The sequence below is a fragment of the Ctenopharyngodon idella genome, chromosome 7, assembly GCF_019924925.1.
Source record: "Ctenopharyngodon idella isolate HZGC_01 chromosome 7, HZGC01, whole genome shotgun sequence".
NCBI classification, from domain to species: Eukaryota; Metazoa; Chordata; class Actinopteri; order Cypriniformes; family Xenocyprididae; genus Ctenopharyngodon; species Ctenopharyngodon idella.
In genome coordinates this window covers 50,411,457-50,421,920 of record NC_067226.1, presented here as the reverse complement: position 1 = coordinate 50,421,920, position 10,464 = coordinate 50,411,457, and the positions used below count along the sequence as shown (strand labels likewise).

General features: G+C 35.8%; 1 long non-coding RNA gene across 1 annotated transcript; it reads right to left on the bottom strand.

The window, feature by feature from the left end:
* Positions 1-399: 399 nt before the first annotated feature.
* LOC127516592 (uncharacterized) lies at positions 400-3,566 on the bottom strand. The gene is made up of 3 exons (XR_007931031.1): positions 3,457-3,566; positions 2,014-2,102; positions 400-1,461 (listed from the first exon to the last, which is right to left on the bottom strand). It is a non-coding gene; the product is annotated as an uncharacterized LOC127516592 (long non-coding RNA).
* Positions 3,567-10,464: the final 6,898 nt, after the last annotated feature.

Sequence of the window (10,464 nt, the reverse complement as noted above, 5' to 3'; positions counted from 1 at the left end):
ATATCGGCCGATGCCGATATATTAAAAAAAGACAAATATCGGCCCGATATATCGGGCCGATATTTATTGGTCGACCTCTAGTTTGTTTATATCGCGCTGCGATATAATATCATTGCGCCTGCTGCAGCCATGGTACGACAGCAAATTTCCTTGATTATTACGCCAGAATGAGAGTATAGTTCCTAGCCATATCGGCCTAGAAAATCACAACTTTTCATTTTCCGTCGGTCTTAGTACATGATGTAACTACAGAAGAGTCAAGTTTTAAATAGGAAAAATATTGAAACTCTTTGGTCATTTTTTAACGAGATGCTAACGGTCTAATCAGAGTGTTCCTTTAAATTTCCTAAAAACAATGATATGATGAAGGGGTGGATTAATTTTGTCTCTGCAGTGATCATTTTACACCTCCCGCCTTGGCCTTCATCCTCCCGTCCCACCGACAACCGATGATATGGGGCCGGACAGAGTCTCTCCCGTCCCAGCCTTCATCCTCCCATCTCGCGGCGCAGACATCTGTTGACAACAGTCGGCAGTACGTGCCCACCAATGAGGGTAAGTTGCCTTGTGTGCTTATGTTATAATTAGTAGGTAGTCCACAGTAACACTACTTAATTTTGCAACCCTCTAACATGATTCTTTTGCTTATATGCATCATTAATTGACTCATTAGTTGAGAGACGGCAGCTCTCACGAGTGGGTGTGTTTTCAGCTCAGACAGCGGACACGCCCCCAGCGTTTGAGAGCAGAGAATACTGCTTATTTTTTCACGATTTTGATAACTTATTTATTTGGCTTTTTTTTTTTTTTTTTTTTTTTTTTTAATAATTCAAATTTGGCTGGGTGGTTAATAACACATTTTTCTGTGGTGTGACAAACTCAGAACACATACTTTAATATGACTTTACAGGGACTTTAATTGAGGTTATTTGAAAACCGTGATCTTTTATGATGATACAAACAAATTCTCTTCACTCACCTTCTTGAAGAAACGTGGAATAAAACAACTTTTGCTTATTACAATTGAATTCATAAAAATATATGAGCGCGGAAACTAAAAAAGAAACACACCTGCTCTTTTTCCTCGTGTATGCAGGAAGTTTTTTAGGCCTTTATTTATTCTTCATGAAGATTTTACTGTGCTAAAAGGTGTTTACATTTGTTAGCTCATTCAGGTGTACATATCTGTCTGCTAAATGAACAAATGCAAAATTAATATATGGAAATATTTTTGACTAATTACTTGTAAGTTGTGATTTAATCTAGTTTAATTCAGATATCTGTAGCTAAGAATAAAATGAAGCATTAATTTGATAAATTTCACTACATGAAAGAACGTGAGCAAACTGGAGTACTGGCATTACTACTTTTTCGCACAGTCTTTTTCTTCTGGAAGACTTTTCCGTTCGGTTGTTTCTTCCATGTCAGTGTGACGTCCTGATCGCCCAGCGTCTGCTGTAACTAAACCACAAAAACAGGCTTTGATTAAACAAGTTTATCCTCAAAATGATCTCTTACACTTTATAAATCTTGTGCAGAAAACTGGTGAATCTCAAAACACAAAGCATAACATTTTGTCATTACGTGAAGAATGACTGACCAACTCATTGAACAAATGCTCTAAAATGATTTTCTTAAATCCTATTTCATTCAAACTGCAAGTTAAACCTGATGTTTTCTGCTGTCACATCCACAATGGTTTTCATTACAAACTCCCGTAGGTTCATCATGCATGAGGATTTAGCGATTGTTTCACCATGGATTGTTTTTCATGAGAGCGGTTTCCAAATCTGAACACATTCATCACTAAAAACAAATGTGGCAAAAGGAATCCAGTGTAATGTTTGAATAAAGTCTTGTTGCACATGCGTGATGATCCTCATGAGACTCTCACTACTGTAATACATTCATGAAAATCATACAGCCAGCACAGAATGATCTTGAGTTGGGTGAGAATTGAATTTTAATACATTTCACAATTAATTTTAGTCAGATGAGTATTATAAAATCCACCTTGCGTAAGACGAGTGCACTCAGTGTAGCGTCGTCTGCATTCTCACTGGCTTTCACCTGCACTCGGATCACCTGCTGCTTCCTCTTGACTGCAGGACAAGCACACGTTATATCTTACTTTGCTTTGTTTTACTATCAGGGGTGGCGAATTCCGGTCCTGGAGAGCCTCAGTCCTGCAGATTTTAGCTGCAACCCTGATAAAAGCTCACCTGCCAATAGCTTTCTAGCAGCCCTTCAGGCCTTGATTAGCTTAATCAGATGTGTTTGATTAGGGTTGCAGCTGAACTGTGGCTCTCCAGGACTGACATTAGCCACCCCTGTACTTTATTTTACTTTATGAATATGTAGATCAGGGATTCCCAAACTTCTTGTCAGCTGAACCCATTTGACCAAAAATATTTAGGCTAATTGAAGAGCCCCTGTGAGATTTTAAGTTGGGTGTGTATTAGGGATATTCATTTCGGTTGATTTTCATGACCCTTAACTGACCATTAACTGTTAACTAATAAGATTTGAATGTTAAATTTGTGTCTGTAGTGTCTATCTACTATGTGTATACTCACAATAACAACAAAACGTTGTGCTTTTGTAAAACAAAAGCAATCAGGATGCGCTGTGAACTTGAGCATGTTGTAGGCCTAAATGAACCGAAACTCGGCTTATATTTCTTATTTTTGTGGGGCAAATATATCTATTGGAAGCTCTAAATGTCTAATCTTAAAGAACCAATTCAAATAAAAAACATATATTATGAAGAGTTCAGTAAAATACAGATTAATGCTTAAAGTTACAAAAGTTATTCAGTCAAGAGCAGAGTGTGATTTTTCTCTTTGTCTTTTGCATTTTGATTAACATGACAGACATCAGCAGGTTTATTAGGCTGCTGTCACTTTAAGAGCTTATTCACAGATCCAATATACTGTTACACAACATGTGTTTTCTTTCTCAACTGTTTCCAAAACTGACTGCATTTACCTGAATACTCGCCAAGATGGGCATTTTTTTTTTTACGTACTTTTATGTGTATTTGACAGTTGAAGTGCAGTAAGCCACTAAAAAGAAGTCAATTTGGTAGCTGTGAGCTGTTTGAGAGGCGGCTTTATGAGTGAGAGGAGGCGGGTGTGTGTCAGTTTACTGTCGGAGAGAAGAGAGAGTGAGAACACACAGCTGGAATCTGTGTATCGATACTGCAGGAAATGAGTATTGGAATCTCAGTTTTTGATGCGTATTGCAATATCGATGTTTCTGACAACACTTGTTTTATTTTAAAATGAATATTTTAATTTTACATTTATGATTTAATGAATTATTAGCTTTTCACAGTTCCCTCATGAACCTCCAGTTTGGGAAACCCTTGATTAAATCAAGTCATATTGTCCTATTCAGGTTTTGTCAACAAACAACAAAAGAACAATTGTACAAAACAGTACAGGTCAGACCTACCTGTGCTACAGTAGAAGTATTGAAGTGCAGTGCAATAGCCATCCTCAATAGTACGATAATAATTTGCAGTAGCACAGTCTTTGTTCATCAAGTTAAGTTTCTGAACGGCGAGTTCAGTTGAGGAAGTGAAGCTGGCCTGATCTGACCACTTCCAACTGTCCCTGTACAGTCCGATCCAGGGTTCGCAAATAAAGTTTGTCATGCGAGCTACCTTATTGTTGTCATCTTGACTCCTAATGGTAACCAGGTCTGTGTAATGCTGTCTGCAGTACTTCTGAGCATCAAGCCATGTCTTTTCTGTTTTGATTAAAACCATTTTCTCTGTTGCATTGGCACTTTCTGTGAAAAACAGAGTCAAAACATCAAAGGCATGACATTGTTTCCAGAAATCAATTTTCAAATTATATTTCCATAGTTTACATGGACCAAGCATGGATAAAATCGGAGTTTAAAGGGATAGTTCAAAGTTGTAAATAAGTGTTTTACAAGATTTCTTTGTAATTATTTGTGAAATTTGCTAGCAATTTCAGAGTGAAAATTGTAAATCTTACACAAAATATTTTTTAGTGTACAAGCCTGTATAATTTTTTTGCTTTGTGTATAGCAAAAGAAGTTAACACAGGTTTGAAATGACCTGATGGCCAGTAATTGACAACAATTCTATTTTTGGGTGAACTATCTCTTTAATTTCCCATTTTAAGTTTTATGTGTCTATTTTGAGAATTTTTAAAATATAATTAAATTATTTTTAATTATGACATGGGCTTATATGGTATGTTGAAGCCACTGGAGTTTCAACTAATGTCAGTGTGATTAACTTACGTAAATTTATTGTAATATAAGTAATAAGAGATTATAATTTATACTAGATAAAACAATAAATCGTACAAATTTGTAAAACGGCGACTCTTAATCTCCAGGGCCATTGCATTAAAAATCATATTTACCCGATTTGTGAATGTAATTGCAGTTTAAATATGATTGCACACATCCTTCTAATTAATTGTTGCATACATTTAAAAACAAACACAACTGACGTGTAGTCCGATTCACAGACGAATGACTCCTCCTTTTAATGATTCATTTTCACTCACTTGAGTGGTTTGAATCAGTCTGACGAATCTTTCATTGAATTGCCTTTTGAATCAACATCTTAACTGCAAGTTACGTTTCCTTTCAAAATATATCAGGGCTGTCGTGATTGTTTATTTGTCTCATCATGGTTATATAACCTAATTGCAATTATTTGAGAAAACCGCAATAATTGTACAGTTTAAATTTCAATAACATTTTGCAAAAACATTTGAAATGGTTGGTTTAATCAGACTGCATTATATTATATATTACATTATATTGAATTGTATTGTATTATAATTAATTTTCACAGCATTAAAGTAAATCATATGGGCCTATTTTCTTATTATATTATATATGCTCCCAAGTAAATAATGTATTGGCTTACAAAACCATAGATCTTTATCTACAGATCAAGTATAATAGGAAAATTGAATCATCTTGGAGAGAGTTTCACCGCGTTGACTGTCATAACCGAACGCGACAGTCAGTTTAAATGCTGACTGGAGAATGACTGATAGCCGCGGCGGAGGGAAGCATTTACATGAACTAAACCTCACATTAAACTATGGAATGGCTTCAGAACACTTAGAATATAGTTCATGAGAACTTTATGGCCCTTTATAATGTTTTTGTGCCTTTTGTGGGGCTTAACAATAACACAGAGTAGTATATGCATAATATCGGATTTGGATCAGAGTGTCGGATCGGCCCATCCCTAATTAAAGCATTCATGCATACTATATCCCTCATTTGAAAGTCACTTTGGATAAAAGCATCTGCGAACTAAATAAATGTAAATGCATACACTGAAATAATGAGCATCAATAAAGAGTGTTTCTCACCATCGCTACACACAAAATATCTTGTGTTATCGCACTTGTAATCTCTCCAGTATCCGTCAGAATATATTGCGACACACTCCTGTCCCGTACCATAGTTATCCGGCTGGCCAGGAAACCAGGACTTAAACTCTAGACTCTCATCCTGATAAGACCATCGCCAGCTGTTGATGTCATCGTAGAGTCCAATCCAGGCATATCCATAAATCCCTTCTTCGACTGCAACTTCTCTCAGATTCGTCCAGTCCTCATCGCTTTGAACTGTGGCCAGGTCAATATGGTTTTTCCTGCAGTAATCTTGTGCGTTTTCCCATGACATTGACTCTTGGATCAGAACATACTCATGTGGTTTACACAGAGTTAGTGACAGGAGTCCTGTCGAGAGAATACAGTAGTTTTTAGCTTTTTAGGGGTTCAAGCAATTAGCACTGAAACCCTATTGCATTGTTAGGATTTTCAAAGATCAGCATTCTCTTCTAAAGGTGACCATGCAGTAGGCCTGGGCGATAAATCGATTTTTAACTGTTTTGCATGTTCTAGTATGTTAACCGTGTTGCATTTTCTTTTGAGCTCTTTTGTGTTGTCACAATACAAAAGAGCTCAAAAGAATATCACTGGAATAAAGGTTTATGACTGGGCAAGTGCTTTAGGACCCACGTTAATATTAGAAAAGCTTTCCAGTGCTGGAGAGAGCTAAGCGGGAAGGCCTGAAAACAGACGCAGAGGCTGCTTTGATCCCGCTTCTCATGTGAGTAACACTGGGTTTGATTGTCTGGAGCTGCTGTGCTGTTTGCGACTAACAACGAACACATTGTATTTACTCTTGTGTAATGTACATTCATTTTTTTGTGCTTCCTTGTTGTTCGTTCATCAACTGCGCTTTATTTTTCGTGAAGCATTTTGTGCGTCAGCTGTGATAAACAGACATCCACTCACATTGCGTGTGTAACAGTGAGTTTTGCAGTGAAACTACTGCACACTGACCACTGCTAGAGAATGAGGTGTTTAGCGTCATTGGTAGTGCATTCGCCTCACCTGCCAGCAGCGATGAGGCCGGGGTTTGAGACTAGGGCTGAAACGATTAGTCGACATTATCGACAACGTCGGCAATAAAGAAAATTGTCGACAAATATTTTTGTTGTCGAATAGTCTTTTGATCTCATATGACCTATTTGAAGGGCCTGCAATAACGCGGTTTGACCAGTGGGGCGCTGTAGCGCAGTACTGTAATGCAGCCCTCCCGGATCGAATCCAATAGAAGAAGACACGGTGCTTCGGAGTGCATAGTGCAAACGAAGTGAACCCATAAAATGTGGGAGTTTAACATAGCATAAAACATAACGTTTAGCGTAACTACAAAAAATGCTGTCATGCAGGGCCACCAACTCTCATTAAACTCCCTGTTCGTCCATTTTCTCACGCAGTGAAAGATACATAGCAGAGCATAGAGGACACAGACAGCGCCGACAGAGAAGACACATCAGGTTCCTTTTGATATAAAACAAAGTCTTAACTTTTAAATTCTGTCAATTTTACTACGGGATTCAAACAATACATGTGGTTTTGGCGCTCTTTAATGTGGCGCGACATATCGCTGTAACACCTCAGGTCAAGCGGCACGTGAACCTATTATCTCTTCCTCTTTTCTGCTATTACAGCATGAAATAAACATGAATGAATATTAAAAAGTATGTTAAAAGATACAGAACAATTTACTGAAATGAATCCAGCTCTAATGTACTCACTTAATCAGAGTTTCAACCGCAGAAAGACTGCAATAAAACAGCTTGCAAACAAATATGTCACAAAATGTTACATTTACCTCAGGAAAGCCATTCACTGACCATAAACTCGATAGTAAAAAGAGAAAAAAAAAAAAAGAAGAAATCTAGAGAGGAGCATTTTTCAGAAATTTTTGCACAATATTACATATTCATATTTTTACTCTTATTAAAAAGTTATTACAATTCCCAGACTTAATAAAAACACAATACGTCATTTTAACAGTATTTTTAACAAATTCATTAAAAATACACTTTCAAAAGCTGAAGTGATTTCCTTGTTTTAATTATTAAAGTATAACTAAGTATTTTAACTAATTGCTAGTGGAATAATCGAACAAAGCATACCGATTAACCAGTATAAAAATCGATGATTAGTCGATTAATTGTTCCAATATTCAGTAGATTAATCGATTATCAAAATAATCATTTGTTGCAGCCCTATTTGAGACCGACTTAGGGTGGTTAGGATTGGAGTGTGAGTTTTGGAGGCGGAGCAATGAAGAGAGGGGTGGGTTTGCTTGGGTTGATTGGGTTGACTGTTGATCAACAGACGTCAATGGCTTGTACTTTTAAATCCATAATATTATACATTTAAATAGTTCATTTGCAAAAACAGACAACTCTTTTTATTTATTCTCACAAACCGTTTTTTTTTTAATTTTTTTTATTTTTTTATTGTGCATTCCAAGTAATATCAATCAAACTGCAGTTGGGTTGTTTTGATTTAAGCAATAATAACTCCAAAAAAATACAGGTAACTTACAAAATTAAAGTTCATTGAAAGTATGTGGTTTTTTTTTTTGTTTTTTTTTTTATATATATATATATATATATATATATATATATATATATATATATATATATATATATATATATATATATATATATATATATATATATAAGTTTGTTTCTTAGCAAAAGCAGGTAACTCCACATTTCATTTATACAAAACCAAGTAATTGCTTTGTAATTGCATTTAAAACACACTCAAACACACGTGTGCACACAAACACACACTCGCACACAGATCGGCACATGCACGCACACACAAACGCAAAAGGACAACCAGTGGTTCAGCATGTAAGACGTGTATGGTGTACAAGGTCTTGTAGGAGTCCAAATTATAAATCCTCAATCACTTAGTCCGCTTTGACGAAACTGCCCTCAGCTAGCGCGTTTTTTTGAAGTGACTAGAAGCCTTGTCACCTGACCTGAATACTGCGCGCTGATTTGCTAAAACGGACTTATCGGTTTCTGTACACAAACAACAAGGGCGCTTGCCAGTTTCTGCTGTAAAACGTGAACTCGCGATGCCTTGACAGTGGACAATACCGGCTTTTCTGACAAAACGGATTTATGGTTCAGAACGTGCTATATGTGGAGAATAACGCACTGCAGTCAGTTCATATTTTTTTGGCGGTTTTTGAACTCTTCATTTACAGTTTAATGATGGTCTGTGGTTTTACAATGCTGCAATTTTTAAAGACTTCATATTATTGTAAGGTGAGCTTAAAGGGTGGACTACTATGAAAATCACACAGCTTCAGTGTGACATCAATAAGAAAAATAGTATAATTTCATAGATATTGTCAACAATAGTTGTTCATATTTTAATATGTATAAACTTAATACATGACCTAGATTATTTATTTTGCAAAATCTTGTCCTTTTAAATTTCATGTAATATTTATTAAATAAAATTTTTTGCTGCTCCCTTTAAGCTCATCCACATTAAACGTCTATGTAAATACTTCATAAACAGACTTTAAGTATTAACTAATGGTTGTCACTTTAAGTCAATCTTTATAAAATGATTTATAACTTATTTTCACATCCTTAAAGGGTTAGTTCACCCAAATGATTTATTCACCCTCAAGCCATCCTAGGTGTATATGACTTTCTTCTTTCAGACGAACACAATCTGAGTTCTAATAAATAATGTCCTGGCTCTTCCAAGCTTTATAATGACAGTAAATAGAGGATGAGATTTTGAAGCCCAAAAAAGTACAACCATCCATAATAAAAGATATCCACACGGCTGCAGGGGTTAATAAAGGCCTTCTGAAGTGAAGCGATGCATTTGTGTAAGAAAAATATCTATATTTAAAACTTTAAAAACTAAAATAACTAGCTTCCGACAGACTGCCATACACATCGATTTATGGCGAAAGAGTGAACTCTGACCTGATGCATGACGTAATGACGAACGCGGAAGCACAGAGGATAGAGCAAAACAAAACACCGGTCATTTAGAAGTCTAAAACAAGAAATTTTAAAGAGAAATGTTGGATGATTATGTAAAACAGCAAAATATGCTAATCATTTGGTGTCATTTCTTTGTTTGCATGTTTTTGTAATGTTTTTTATTTTATTTATTTTTAATGTTTTGCATGTTTTACCTGAAAGAGAAAGAAGATGAAGCCACATTTGGTCCATTTTGCCCATAGTTTTGTAACTGAAAAAAATGTAAAAATACACAAATCCAAATTAGTTCACTATAATACATATTTTGCAAATACATAGTTGACAAATTGACTTGATAGTTTTTTTACTTATAATTTGGCAAATTTTTAATAATAATATATAAAAAATAATGCAGTAAAATGAAATGTCTATGTACAACAAGAACAGGTGATGCTCAAAGAGAAATAGTAACCGTAGATTAATAACATCCATAAAATCTGTTGATGGAATGTCATTACAAAGTACAACATTATTAGCCAGTCGAGAAAGTATAAACTTGCATCTGTAAAAGTACAACGTAATTACTTTTTCTCTTTTGAATTACCATTTAAACAGATAAACCGAAGTCTCAGACGGAGGACTGATGAGGTTTTGGCCTACCTGTAGTGATAGCGAGTTATCAGGATGTTCTCAATCTTGTCCTCTTTAAATGGGTTATGTACGTTAAGAAGGTAATCTCACTGTCAGATATGCAAAGTGTGTATTATATTCCTCCTCCTACAGGTGTCTTTTGGTAGACCATGTTAGGAAGACTAATTATCATATGAGTCATGGTTATACTGAAGCAGATGACGCACATTATATTAGTTTAATATACACATAGATGCAAACTCCTCACCTTTCAGTGACAACTCACCTTTTTGAGATCAAAATAGGCCACCTATGGGATTTGTATAAGTGTTTTTAAGGGGGAGGGGGGTTACTTATAGGGGTATGTCTATAAAGGGTTATATTTTATGTATGTGAGGTCTGAGCTGTGGGAATGGTGAAGAGAGAGGGCAAACTGTTTTCATTTCAGCTCAGTATTGCCATCTAATAAGCCAAATATTGTCCTAAGTAGCCTG